Source organism: Canis aureus, chromosome 6 (genome assembly GCF_053574225.1).
Source record: "Canis aureus isolate CA01 chromosome 6, VMU_Caureus_v.1.0, whole genome shotgun sequence".
NCBI classification, from domain to species: domain Eukaryota; kingdom Metazoa; phylum Chordata; class Mammalia; order Carnivora; family Canidae; genus Canis; species Canis aureus.
The window spans coordinates 62,431,538-62,445,552 of NC_135616.1; the positions used below are offsets into that span (position 1 = coordinate 62,431,538).

Here is a 14,015-nt window from a genome sequence, read left to right on the forward strand (position 1 = left end):
ACTCCAAGAGAATTTAAAAGATAAGAAATCTAAAAATACGGTTGGTAGGACTGGTGGGTGGAGGCAGGCATAATGGAAGAGGAAAAATTAATCACCTTCATGTTAAGAACTAAATCAAGCCTGGGGCGCCTGGATAAGTGCAGTGAGTTGAGCATCTGACCCCTGGTTTTGGCTCAGGTGGTGATCTCAGGGTCATAATCTCAGGGTCATGAGATCAAGGCCGGTACAGGGCTCTGCGCTCAGTGCTGAGTCCGCTTGAGATTCTCTTTCTCCTCCCTCTGCCCCTCCTGCCCATGCTCTCTCTAAAAAATAAATAAATGAATCCTTAAATTAAAAAGAACTAAATAAGGCCCTTTTAATACAAACTCAAGTTCCACAGGATCTGCACCTAATTCTTTGGTATCTTATTATCCTTGTCCAGTTCATTTCCCATTTACTTTCTTATAGCATTCTCTTTTGTGAGGTCAGTCAACTTGTCATTAAAATACATTAATTCTGTTTTCCTTTTCCTATTCTTCTAAATACTAAAATATTTATTAAAATAATGTTTACTGGCAGTGGGGTGACATAAGTGTTCCATAGTCTTTTAGAAATAAAATATACTGGGATCCCTGGGTGGTGCAGCAGTTTGGCGCCTGCCTTTGGCCCAGGGTGCCATCCTGGAGACCCGCCATCGAATCCCACGTCGCGCTCCCGGTGCATGGAGCCTGCTTCTCCCTCTGCCTATGTCTCTGCCTCTCTCTCTCTCTCTGTGTGTGACTATCATAAATAAATAAAAAATAATTAAAAAAAAAAAGAAATAAAATATACTTAAAAGTGAGGCCATAGGCAATGATGAGCTGGCTTTATCTTTGGACATCTTAAGTCCTTCAAACATTTCCTTTGTAGCAAATTGTAAAGAAAAAAAATGTGAATATTTTACTATGTCACATGGCTATAGTTATTTATATACATTGAAGGTAAAGGAAGGAAGAGGTATAAACTCAATTTTTTGTTACATAAATAATTAGTCTAATAGTTTATAAAATAAGGAAAGATATTTCTGCTCAATCAAGGAAGAAACAGTTTCTTCTAAACATTAAGGATCTATTCAGAAATCATCTCTTTCAACTGGACTTTCATCTTATTTCCAACATTTCAAATCACATATCTCTTAAGTAATATATTCCATTTTCATTGATTGGATAGATTCAAAAGAGTTTCTTTCACTCTTCCCCTTTTCTCCATAAAATCATTCACCTTGCAATGCAGCTTTCACCTCATCTTGTCACTCTTTATGCTCATGTTTTATAGATGAGAACCCCAAATTTCAGAATCAAAAGCTACAGTGTCCAAACGAACATTATTTTCCCCTCCTTGAAGTCTTGTTCTACATGTAAACACCTTGAGAAAGAGCTAAGGAAAAAAAAAAGGACTTTATTCATTATCAATATTTTAGGACCTTTTTTTTTTTTTCCTATAGGGAGCTTTAGTCTCACCATGCACCACAACTCATTCCTTCCCTCTTCAAGCAAAACCTAACATAAACAGGACAAATCCAAAAGATAGGCTTGTCATTTCCTGCAGCTCCTGTAGCCTCTAGCAGTGGTCTATCACTGAACAACAGAGTCAAACCTCTGACTGATTATGATATCGTATCTGCTTAAAATTCCATCCCATGAGTTTGTGTATAGCAAAGACGAGGTCGTCTATTTGCTTAATGAAACAATCCTGGACACGCATACTATATGCCACCCTAGTGCATATAGTACATTTTAAGAATATAATGTGCAATTGAACTTGCTTCAAAAAGGAAATTTTACTCCCACTCCCATCCTGACACATCTTTCAACATACTATCCCTCTATATTATAAAATAATATATCAGCTAATATCTAGCATTATGCATCTAGTGTAGGCTTTATAACTTTCAGTTGGCTTGTGCATTTTATTATATACTTTCTTCTCTATGGTACAAGACCAGCTTTGTTTTTATGGTATTAAAAAAAAAAAGCTACTGTCAAAAATTATATAAGGAAATGGTTTCCTTGACAACCATAACCACAGCAAGTTGTTTGAACCTCTTCCTCATTGTATGGATTGCTTGGTTACTAAAATACTTCAAAACATTTTGAAGCATTCAGGTACTAAATACCTGAATTTGTAGAATAAGCTGGAAGCAGAACAGGTGATAAACTATCCAAACAGTTGTAAAGTGTTAAACACTAATCATTTGCAAGTCTTATAGTTCAGTCTCATGACATAGTCTTTAAAAGGGCAAATGCCGAACACTTGATACTTGAGATCCAAAATAAATGACTAACCTATAGACACAAATTGTTTTTTTTTAATAAAGAGTAGCTAGAAATGCCAAAGAAGTGAAAAATATTGCTTATCATAGAAAGCGGCATTTTGGTTTTATTAATTCACAAATAGGTTCCAAATGCTAATTCCATAATAGGAAAGAGATCAGTCTCATGGTTATCAATAGAACAGACGAAATGGATCAAAAATGCTCCTAAAAATATATCTCTTGACAAAATTAGACACAAAATATGGAGTATCAATAAAATGGTTACTGAAAAATTGCAGAGGAAGGGGCACCTAGATGGCTCAGTCAGTTAAGTATCTGCTTTTGGCTCAGGTCATGATCTCAGGATCCTGGGATCGAGCCCTGCTTCAGGCTCCCTGCTCAGTGGGGAGTCTTATTCTCCTCTCCTTCTGCCCCTCTCTTGCTTGTGCTCTCTCTGTCAAATAAATAATAAAATATTTTTTAAAAAATTGCAGGGACACCTGGGTGGCTCAGTAATTGAGTGTCTGCCTTCAGCTCAGGACGTGATCCTGGAGCCCTGGAATAGAGTCCCACATCAGGCTCCCTGCGGGGAGCCTGCTTCTCCCTCTGCCTGTGTCTCTGCCTCTCTCTGTGTGTCTCTCATGAATAAATAAATAAAAATAAAGATAAATCTTAAAAAATTGCAATGGTAAAGAAAATGTCTATAGCTTAAAGGCTCACAGGATCTCTATCTCTGAGAGCCCCTCAAAAATATTTTCCCAACTATCAGTTTTTCATGAATAACATGGAAATATACAGCTTTAATGGATTATAAAAACTCTAGAAATAAAAAGAGGACGTTGTGTACAATGTGATTATATCCCAAGATAAAATTACTAACAAGATCATATAATTCCCACACTGTTAGAACATGGTATAATAAAAAACAGTGTTACCCCTGCTAAAGGAAACATTATTAATTTGGGGATGTCTTCAGGCTGGCTGATAATAAAATAATTGGAGTGAAATAATTTACATAAATAATCACATTATGTTCATAAGTGTTTATTAAGAAAGAATTGTGTAAAAATATGGGCCTGGAAATTTAATTAAGGAAAGTAGTGGAAACTCTATGAGGAATTAGAGCTCTGGGTCATTGGATTGGTTGAGCAGCAGATAGAGAAGACAGAGTTTCACTTAAAAGCTCTGAGTCTGTGAATTTAGATATGAATTAAGGTTGGGGGGTGGGGGTGGCAGGAAGGCAGACAGGAAGGACGAAAAGGATGGATGGAGGGAAAGGAAGGAAGGAAAGAAGGAAGGAAGGAAGGAAGGTAGGAAGGAAGGATGGAAGGAAAGGAAGAAAGAAAGAAAGAAAGAAAGAAAGAAAGAAAGAAAGAAAGAAAGAAAGAAAGAAAGAAAGAAAGAAAAAATACAAAGATCTGGTCAAAACATAGGCCAATCTGCTCCATCTTAGGGACATTCAACAGTATTCTGAGAACCAAAGAAAAAGTCTAAAAGTAAGTTAAGCAGAGATCCCAGGTATCATTCTTAGGTGAATTTTGGAACAGTGCCAAAATGAAGCCAAAGAGATGTATCTGAAGTTTAGTCATAAAAGGATCTCAGTTCTCCATGGACCCAGACTCCAAAAGAGCTTAGCTTTTTTTGCATACTTAAATTCTTACCATACTGTTCTATCGATGCAGAATGTTGGGGCTCTTCCACTCATCCATGTGTTGGAACACAACCAAACTTGACAGGAGAGCTTTGGCACTGCCACGACCATTCCTTGGCCCATCCCCAAATAAAGGGCCTCTCTTCAGGTGGCATCCATGTTTGAATTCTCAACATTTGCCTGAGGAATTCTATTCCATGGGTTCTAGACATAATAGGCCACATAGCAGAATGAATTCCAGGAAGTAGTTGTCGGGGAGAATCTCATCAACTCATTGTTTTCAGTACTTCAAAGGCTTATTGGGAAACATCAATATGGAGAATTGCCTGAAGGATAGAAAACATGGACATTCCTCAGCATGCTTTATAATCTATTCTTGGAATGATTCAAGCCAGTAGAGATCATCATATCTAGCCTGCCTCATTTAGTTCTTCCTATTTTCTGAGAGGACTTTTATTTATTTTTGTAAAATATATACATTTATTATTTTGTAATTTATTATTTTGTAAAATATATATATTTATTATTTTGTAATGTATATTTATTATTTTATATGTATTTATTATTTTGTAATATCTGCAGTTCACTTTTTTTTAAGATTTTATTTATTTGACAGAGAGAGAGCACAAGTAGGCAGAGCAGCAGCAGAGGGGGAGTAAGAAGCAGGCTCTCCACTGAGCAGGGAGCCCAACATGGGGCTCGATCCCAGGACCCTGGGACCGTGACCTGAGCCAAAGGCAGACACTTAACCAACTGAGCCACCCAGGCACCCCTACTTCACTTTGTTTTGTAAAAACTATAAGATAGGATTTTTTGTTGAATTGAGCTATGAAGTTACACCATTGGCCTTTGAGAAACATTATGGGAAACTCTTCTCTGAACTCCTATCAAGGTACTACTGAGAATATTGTTCCTTATATTTCAAAGTATCCTTATGAAGACCTACTGAAAAACAATGTCTTCTTGTCTTGGTACAAAGAAGCATTGTGTTTCTCTTCTGTCACTGGCTTCTCCTTATCTCATGGACACTGACTCATGAACTAGACCATGTTCCTTTCTGGGCACAGAACCAATTTATGGTCTTTCTCCATCCATTAGAAACCTTCTCAGTATGTATTTTGTGAATTCACTCCTGGATTCATCATTATTTCCCTACCTCTGTTTTCTGTGCATTCAAATATTCCCATTTAAAATTTTTTTGGAATGGTTAATGTATACTGTTGACTAAGTAAAAGTTCATGAGTTCAGGGCAGCACCCCTCTTGCCTGCAGATGGAGAGAAGCAAGCATACCAAATTGAAGCTGGACAAAATTCCTACCAACTTAGATCCAGGAAGAAATTTCTCCTTGTAGAGAAAAAGTACACTATAGTCAAAGACCACCACCACCTGTCAGACCACCTCATCCATGGAGTGGGGGGATAACTTTTAAGAAATGCATTTTGGGGTCAGCCCAGGTGGCTCAGCAGTTTAGCACCACCTTCAGCCCAGGGAGTGATCCTGGAGACCCGGGATCAAGTCCCACATTGGGCTCCCTGCATGGAGCCTGCTTCTCCCTCTGCCTGTGTCTCTGCCTCTCTCTCTCTCTCTCTCTCTCTCTCTCTCTCTCTGTGTGTCTCATAAATAAATAAAATCTTAAAAAAAAGAAATGTATTTTGGAGTATCATATAATACCACCTGATTCTCCTGAACATTCATAAAATAAAATACTCAGTACTTCTTTTCAATGAAAATAAGAAATGAGAATTCATTACTAGAATGAAACATTTACTTCATCCCTTGTTTAAGATGGAAACAGCCTATCCCCTGAAGGACAGCACTGGCTTCTTCTGTGGGCTCTGTGAGTGCCCAGACAGGCCTGCCCTTGTAACAGAAGAAACTAAATAGAAGACCTCTGTAGTAGCCAGCTCTTCTGGAATTCTTGGAGAAACCACTCTTCATCATCTACCTAGAATGGCCCTAAATTGTTCTAATTTCATTTGGTTCTTCCATACAAGGATACTCACTCACTGCCTAACATTTTGACTTGGCCATTTTCTTCAGTTTCTCTACTTAACTCTGCTCTCGCCCTTTCCTTGATTTACTATTTTTGCCCACTGTCTCCAGGGTTGTATACTTAGCAATACATGCCTCGCACAAGTTGCCAAGAGAACCCACCCTTTCCCTGGACACAGCTATTCCCCTTAGCTGAAGTGAACAATTCATCCTGATTTTAAAACTGAAAATCTCACATCCCTGGAAACACCTCTGTCCTAGGCAAAGGGATGGTTGGTCCCTCTACTCCCAGTCCACACTGATCATACAGCAAATTGATGACAGAATCACAATTTTATTAATTTTATTCTTTAATTAGTATACAACTTTTAAAGAGCCAGCATTGTGAGCAAATATCACAGAACTAAGTTATCTACGTGTATAAGAGCCACATGATGATATCCATTGCAAAATTTAAGTCTCATTCCCATCCCAGATCACCCTGCATGTCTTGGACATGCCTCTGTTGCCTTTTATCATTGTATGCTCAAGTAATACAATTTTTAAGATTGGCCTAAAGAAAATGAGATTAAGAAAGCATATCTGCTAACTAAAATTAAACAATGAATTCTAAACCCAAATAGAAGTGATTTTAGGATGATCCAATTTTATCAGATCCACAGCTCTCTCCTCCCCCTTGAGTGTAAATATCAAGATCTGCCTATGAATCTATCACAAAATACAAAAGGAAAAACAAAACTCTCTGTCCAGGGGGTCCCTATTTTACAAACCAGGAGGAGACCAAATTTCCAAAACATCATTGCCATAACCCCTGACCAACAGGAAGGAGACTCTGGAAGCAATGAATGATCAGTACACACAATGTGACTCATACAACACTAATTAGGCACCAATCCTTTATGCATTTCCCAAATTCCCCAATGTCAGAAAATGTGTGTACACGGAGACTCTTGTTTATGCTCTGGTCTCAATTTTTGAGCAACCAACAGGGCAACTTATCTTATCCATATGTTCATTATGGTCCTTTCTAATGAATATTTCTTTATAGTGTTTAAACAAAAAGAAATTAATGCATTGGCATTTCAAAGCTCTGACCTTTGGGATCCCTGGGTGGCGCAGCGGTTTGGCGCCTGCCTTTGGCCCAGGGCGCAATCCTGGAGATCCGGGATCGAATCCCACATCGGGCTCCCGGTGCATGGAGCCTGCTTCTCCCTCGGCCTGTGTCTCTGCCTCTCTCTCTCTCTCTCTCTCTCTCTCTGTGACTATCATAAATAAATAAAAATTGAAAAAAAAAAAAAACAAAACAAAGCTCTGACCTTTAAGTTTTTGTACTTGGTATATTGAAGAAAAGATATATATAGTATACATTAGAATTGAGAGTCAGATTAACTCAATGCAGCACTCATACAGTTGTGCATCTAATTCTGGAGGTAATATAATCATTCTGTCCTCTATGATGGATGCTTGGATAGATTTTGTGATTTTTAAAGTCCCAAATTAAGCTTCTAGTTTATTCCTTTAAATCTCCATAGCTTTAAATAAAAATGATCTCTTATATCTTTTCTCTAAGACTTGGGTATAAAACTCTCCAGCAGGAAAACATCTTCAGAGCCAAATATATCTTATAATTGATTATGTGTCCACACTATCTGACTATAGGAGACCAACGCTGATGCTGCTTTAAAATAACAATAGGAAAATTGATTTCCACTGAGAAAGCCCCAGAGATGGGAATGTCAATTTATTGTAAACATTTGTGATACAAGAGGAATCACTGGTCATTTTTCTTAAAGGGAAACTAGTCAGACACAGCGAATCTATTGGCACTGAAAATTAATACTATATATATTTAAAAGGAACTTTGTATTTTCTAAAATAAACTTGATTTTTTACAGTAGGTTTAAGTTTTTAGAGAAGAGAGAGTTCCCATATACCTTCTGTTCTTACATGTTTAATCTCTCCTATCTTTTCACGCCAGAATCATATACTTGTTACCATTGATGAATCTACACTGACACATCAATATCACCCAAAGTCCACTGTTTATATCAGAGTTCATTCTTGGTGTTATACATCCTGTGGTTTGGACAAATGTACAATGACATGTGTCCATCATAGTATCATCAGGAATAGTTTCTACTTATTTGTCCCTCCCAGTCCCTGGTAACTACTGATCCTTTTACTATTTCCACACTTTTATCTTTTCCCGGAATGTCATGTTGTTGAAATCATTTAGTAGACTTTTCAGAATGGCTTCTTTCACTTTGCAATATGCATTTAAACTTCCTCCATGTCTTTTCATGGTTTGGTAACTCATTTATTTAGAACTTCACATTGTTTTTAATTAACATTTCTTCCTTAAGATAAAAACAGTGGTTTCCATGGTTAGATGTAGAGTTTGAGTTTTACAAATCAGTGAACACAACCTACGGGAGCAGGTAAGCCCCAAATTTAGAGACTGTAGTCATGGGTTCAAGCTTCATCTCAAGTAATTTACTAGGATGGGACCTTGGAGCATTCAACAACTGACATGAGGGAAGACTGAACATCAAAGAGGCTCATTGTCCGTAATGGTTTAGGATTGTGCCCATTGTGGATCTTCCCAAATGAATGGTGACACCTGACCCAATCAAATCTTCTCTCTTGAGAAGCAAAACTGTGAAATAAACACACATAAGAAATAGGAAGAAATGACGTTTGAGGAGATGAAGAGAAGGTAGACGATTAGACTGCACGTGAATCCTAAAATATATTTAAGTTATAGCCATGCAGTGGAATAAAATGTAGCCAATAAAAATCCTGATTTGGGGTATGGAAGATGTTACTAATAGGGGATCACTCTCATAAGTGAGAAAATTATAAGATACAATGGTGTATGCACAAATTATGCTATATCTGTTGCACATTCATGGGATTATAAATAAATACAAAATACTTATTGGTGTTTACCTCTGGGTAATTGTATTACCTGGGTTTTCAGCAAGGGATGAAACTCTTAAACCGAGCACTTTGAGGAGAGCATATCAAGGGACTATTTGTAAGATACAGGGGAAGGATGTTACAGGTTACTTGCTAAAACCCATTACTAGCCAAGGCCAGTAGGGGTTGGGGGAGGGAATAGTTTCTAGAACCTGTGGAGAGAAAACTAGATTGAGAGGACTGCTGGACAGGAGCTGTGTCCTGCAGTTGAGACACATCACCAGTTGGCAGCAACCTCGCGGGGTGGATGCTGGGGAAATAAAGAGCCTGACCTCACTCACTCTGGTGGAACTCTAGGGGAACTCAGAAGGCAAGGCAGCCTTTAGGTACAGGTCAGCCTCCCAGGCCCTAAACAGGATAGAGAAGGATGGTATCTAGAGGAACAAGTAGGGTGATTTAACTTCCCTTTTTTCTTATCTGAATTTCTAATTTTTTTTTCAGAAAGGAGCACATAGAACAAACATATATTTCATAGCTTTGATTTTTTCCCCCATATGGCATTCCAATTTTTTTTCAGTCTTTGCAGTGGGTTGTATAAAAAAAAAAATAGAGGTGTGGGTCAAAAAAACAGAGACTGAAAATAAACAGGAAAATGAGAAATTATGGAAAGAATATCATGAAGAGTGATTGGTCCCTCATATATTCCCCTATATAGGAAACACTTGGGGGCTAAAGGAAATGGGCTCCACACTGTTCCGTGTATTCAAGATTAAGAGTAATAGAAATAATAGTAATTTCTAAGGGAATTTTTTAAAGGACTTCTCCAGGTCTGCTTTGGCATACACAATCAGCCCTGAATGAAAACACTATTTCAAAGTGCCAAGCTCTTTTCAGAATTTTTTTTTTTTTTTAAGATTTATTTATTTGACAGAGAAAGAGAGAAAGCACAAGCATGAGGAGGTGTAGGCAGGGGGAGAGGGAGAAGCAGACTCCCCACAGAGTGGGGAGCTCCATTCAGGGCTCAATCCCAGGACCCTGGGATCATGACCTGAGCCAAAGACAGACACTTAACCCACTGAACCACCCAGGCACCCCTCTTTTCAGCATTCTTAAACCATTTTATCTTCCCTTGTGTCTGATCTAAATGCATCTGCTTTCAAACCCCAAATGGTATTTTTTTGCAAGTGTGCCAGGTCAAGTAGAATCCATATCTAACAGATCTTACAGACATGACTAGTTTCAGTACAAACAGATGTCAAACCAAGCAAACCGTAGTCACTGGCTGATTGTAAGCAGATAGAATTAGAAATAAGTTTTGTGGTCTCCACTTCCTCAGAGCTCAGTTCTTTCTGTAAGGCTAACATTGTTCATAAAAAGTCTGCGTTGTGCATCTAGGACACCTACGCTGATCCAGTAGAGGGCAGTGATATATCTAGGAGCCTGGCCCTAGGAAACAACTCCCCTTTGGAGGCACACAGCTCAATATGGCTTCATCTATGCAAGGCAGGCAGGGTCACCTGAGTTCATTTCTCCCATCCACTCTGCTCTGCGGCTGCTCCCTTAGCAACTCTGCAGCTGCTGCCAGCAGTCATGGGAACAGGAATTATGACCTTCGCCTCAAACTGCAACCCTGAAAACAAAAGCTAGAGCACCTCCAGCCTCAGCAGCATCTAATTTATGGCTGAGTTGCCTGGCTATATATTTCAGGCCCAAGGCAGCCCCCAAGTGAGGTAGGCTTTAACTCCATTAAAGAGACAGCAGGGGAGCCCATAAGTCCCAAAGCAAATGTCCAAACCTAATCAAGAAGAAATCCAAGGAAGAAGAGAATCAATGCAGGTCTTTGGCAGGCTTGTGGTTCTTTAATTAAACAGACCCCTGACATGACATTATAGTTAGTGCAAGAGAGATGAGCTTGGTTATGGACAAGGAAAAGCATGTTTCAATTGCCAAACATCAAATAAACTGTGGAAACTATTAGCATCGATTATCAACTGGCAAGCACCTCTGGAGACTTCAAGCCTCTAGGAATTTTTTAAATAATTGATTTAAGACAATTTGGGGAAGCACGTTGTGCAATAGTTTCCCAAGTGCAACTTAACTTTTTTCCTAAGAAAAACAACTTGAGTAATTTGCATTGCACCATTTATATGCAACTAAGAGTTACTCTTCCTTTCAATAACACATAAAAGGAGAAAGGATTATAAATGTTAGAGCTGGAAAAGACTGTAGACATCACTGTTTTTTAAATTTAAGCAATAGAATTCTTTTTTAAAAAATAAATCTTATATATAACCCCAGGAGATCGAGAACAGATGAAAGAAATATTTTATCGATATAAATTTATTTTATAAGTTCACACTTCTGTTAAAGGCTATAAAGTCAGTCACGGAGAACAAGGAAGCTTTTTTAGATGAATGAGATCAGGATTTATAGATGACTTGCAGACTTACATCAGTTTTAGGATCTAATTTATTTTTGTATTTTCTTTGCAACTACTTTTGAGGGTGATGACAGTGATTCCCACGGATAAATCACTGCACATGGTGATAGATGTTTTTGTAACAGCTTTTCTTGCAACTTGAGCATATTCTTTAATTAAATAGAGCAAAATAAGTTTAATTCCAAAGTCTGCACTCAAGTCAGTTAAAATTGGCAACATATTAAGAAGCAGTGGTCTCCAAAGAATTAAAAGATCCTTAAAAAAAAAAAAAAACTCTGGTAAAAACAGCTGTGTTCTTAACCAAAATCAGCTCTTTTTTCCTTTTCCACCTTCTACACAGTTAAGCCACATTGACCAGCTTTCTATGTGTAGCCATTTGTCGGAGATCTAGCCAATGAAATGCGAGCAGGAGTGCCATGTGCCACTCCCAGGCCTGGCACCTGCAAACCTGCCACAGGCACCCCTTCGACACTTTCCTCAACAGCTCAGGGTCTGCAATGGACCCTGAGGACCCAGGCAAAAGGACAGGGCCACAAGATGGAAGAAGCCTGTGTTCCCAAGGTCCATGGAGGCCACTTGCATACTGGGAATATCCTTAATAGATTTGGAATAGCAAGAAGAAAACTTTTACTGTGTTAAGCCACTAAGATTGGCATACTGTCATGACAGCTAGCATTGTTTAACCCAACTGAACTCATAACCAGAAATCAGATACATGATCTTTCATGGCTTACTGCTCTTATGTTTTTATCAATTTATTCCTAACCCCTCAACTTGTTTCCTTTGCCCTTAGGCTGGTTGATTTAAGCCAGGAAGCATTTATTTTGATCTTTCTAGTAAAGATTTCCCCCTTGGGCTAGTCAATGAAGGCTGGAAGCCCATGATTCTCTTTCCATGAGCACCCCTCAACCCCTTCATGAGGTGGCACTCTGATCCTGAAGCAACAAGGACCAGCAGGCAAAGAAATAGGGGCTGAGGGGCATGAGGAAGCCCTTCAGACACAGGAGTCACCCGTCCCATCTCCAGGGGTTCATCCAGAGCCCCTCAAGTAGAGAGCAGTAAAGAGACAGTTCCAGTCTAAACTTTGTTTCTGAGATAACTCTAGCTCCGAAGTAAAAGCAGAACAAATCCCAGATTTCTGATTTCTCAGGCCTTTGTATATGAAAGGATAAGAGTCTAGATGCTTAATTTTTGTCGGTGCCTTTCTCCCCTATAAAATCAGAAAAGTCCTTCATCGAGAGTTGCACAGATGTGTCGATGGCCATCCCAGCAAGAACGTCTCCCAACTCAAAGCTCTTCCATGGCTGTTTCTTGGAATCATCCTCCGTTTTCCCACCACAGGTTTTGCCTTGAAATCTTTTTTTTTTTTTTCTGGTTGAAACAGAAATGACAATCTGGATGTAGTTACCTCCTCCGAATCTTCTCCTTATTTAAGTTTTTTTTTTTTTTTCCCCAAAAGTTGGTTTCAGAGGAAAGAAAAGGGCAGCACGACCTCACCATACATAGAGATACAACACTGCTGCACCATTGCAAACTCAGAAATAGAGCTCAGCTGATGAGCTTACTTCAGAACATCCAAATGTTTACTAAAAGGAAATGACTCTGCCTATCGATGGGGAGAAGAGATGCCTAGAACAGATTCTGATGAGATTTGTTGCTGTGTGCACTGGCAAAAGCAACTTAACCAGACAAGTACCAGCCTATAAATAATGGCAATTACTCCCAGGAAAGTGGTGCTTCTGGAGGAGTAGTGGTTTTCTTTATTTGGTTACCATTATTTTCGAAGAGACTTGGGACTACATTTAAAAAAAGAAATTAAAAGCCAGAAATGATCAGGGACCATAATGGAAATAGCTGCTCTGAACCCAGCCTTGAAGATAGGCCCCCAGAGTCAGTCAGTTCCCCTGTTTAAAACATTCCCTTCCAGGAAAAAAAACAAAAGTGCATAATTTTATGCCACAAAAAATATGCTGTCATGACAAAAACACTAATTAGATGTTGGGGGTGGGGATGCGGGTGGTGAAGAAGCTCAGTTGTAGAATCATAAGGAAAATGTTAAATGCCCAATGTGTGAACATACGATAAATACAGAAGGAGGTGAGGAGGTGAAATGCACACTTGATACCACCAGAAAAATAATTTGTAAATATTTGTTTTGAGATAAAGCTAATGTTTCTAAAAGTTGTTCTCTGATGGTATAAATAACTAGAAATGCAAAGCAAAGTCCAGAGAAAAGACTTTTTAAATGCTAATCAAGAGAGATATTTGCTTTTAATATGCTTAATAATAATAATAAAATTAACATGGAGAAGAAAGAAAAAGGACAAATGAAGTAAATATGAAAATTTTTCTTTCAAATATTGAGGAGAAAGTCTTCTAATGTAGTTTTATAAAATATAAATTACATTTAAACAATATTTCTGGGATCCCTGGGTGACTCAGGGGTTTAGTGCCTGCCTTTGGCCCAAGGCATGACCCTGGGGTCCCTGGATGGAATCCCACATTGCGCTCCCTGGTGGAGCCTGCTTCTCCCTCTGCCTGTGTCTCTGCCTCTCTCTCTCTCTCTCTCTCTCTCTGTGTCCCTCATGAATAAATAAGTAAAATCTTTAAAAAACAAAACAAAAACAATATTTCTGAAAATTGATGTATTTTTTTGTATTTTTAGGAAACACAGTCAATGTTTATAGCCAATTTGTTTTTTGGAAAGTCTTACTGAAAGAAGAATCACTTCTACCCAAAG

General features: G+C 38.5%; 1 long non-coding RNA gene across 3 annotated transcripts in view; it reads right to left on the bottom strand.

Moving 5' to 3' along the window:
- LOC144316232 (uncharacterized) overlaps positions 1–14,015 on the bottom strand; it is a 192,005-nt gene that overhangs the window by 85,693 nt on the left and 92,297 nt on the right. For all 3 annotated transcript variants that reach the window (XR_013382086.1, XR_013382085.1, XR_013382087.1), the window contains exons 10-12: positions 3,934–4,249; positions 1,240–1,395; positions 96–302 (exon numbers count right to left, since the gene is read on the bottom strand). This is a non-coding gene — a long non-coding RNA (uncharacterized LOC144316232). The remainder of the gene's footprint in view (positions 1–95; positions 303–1,239; positions 1,396–3,933; positions 4,250–14,015) is intronic.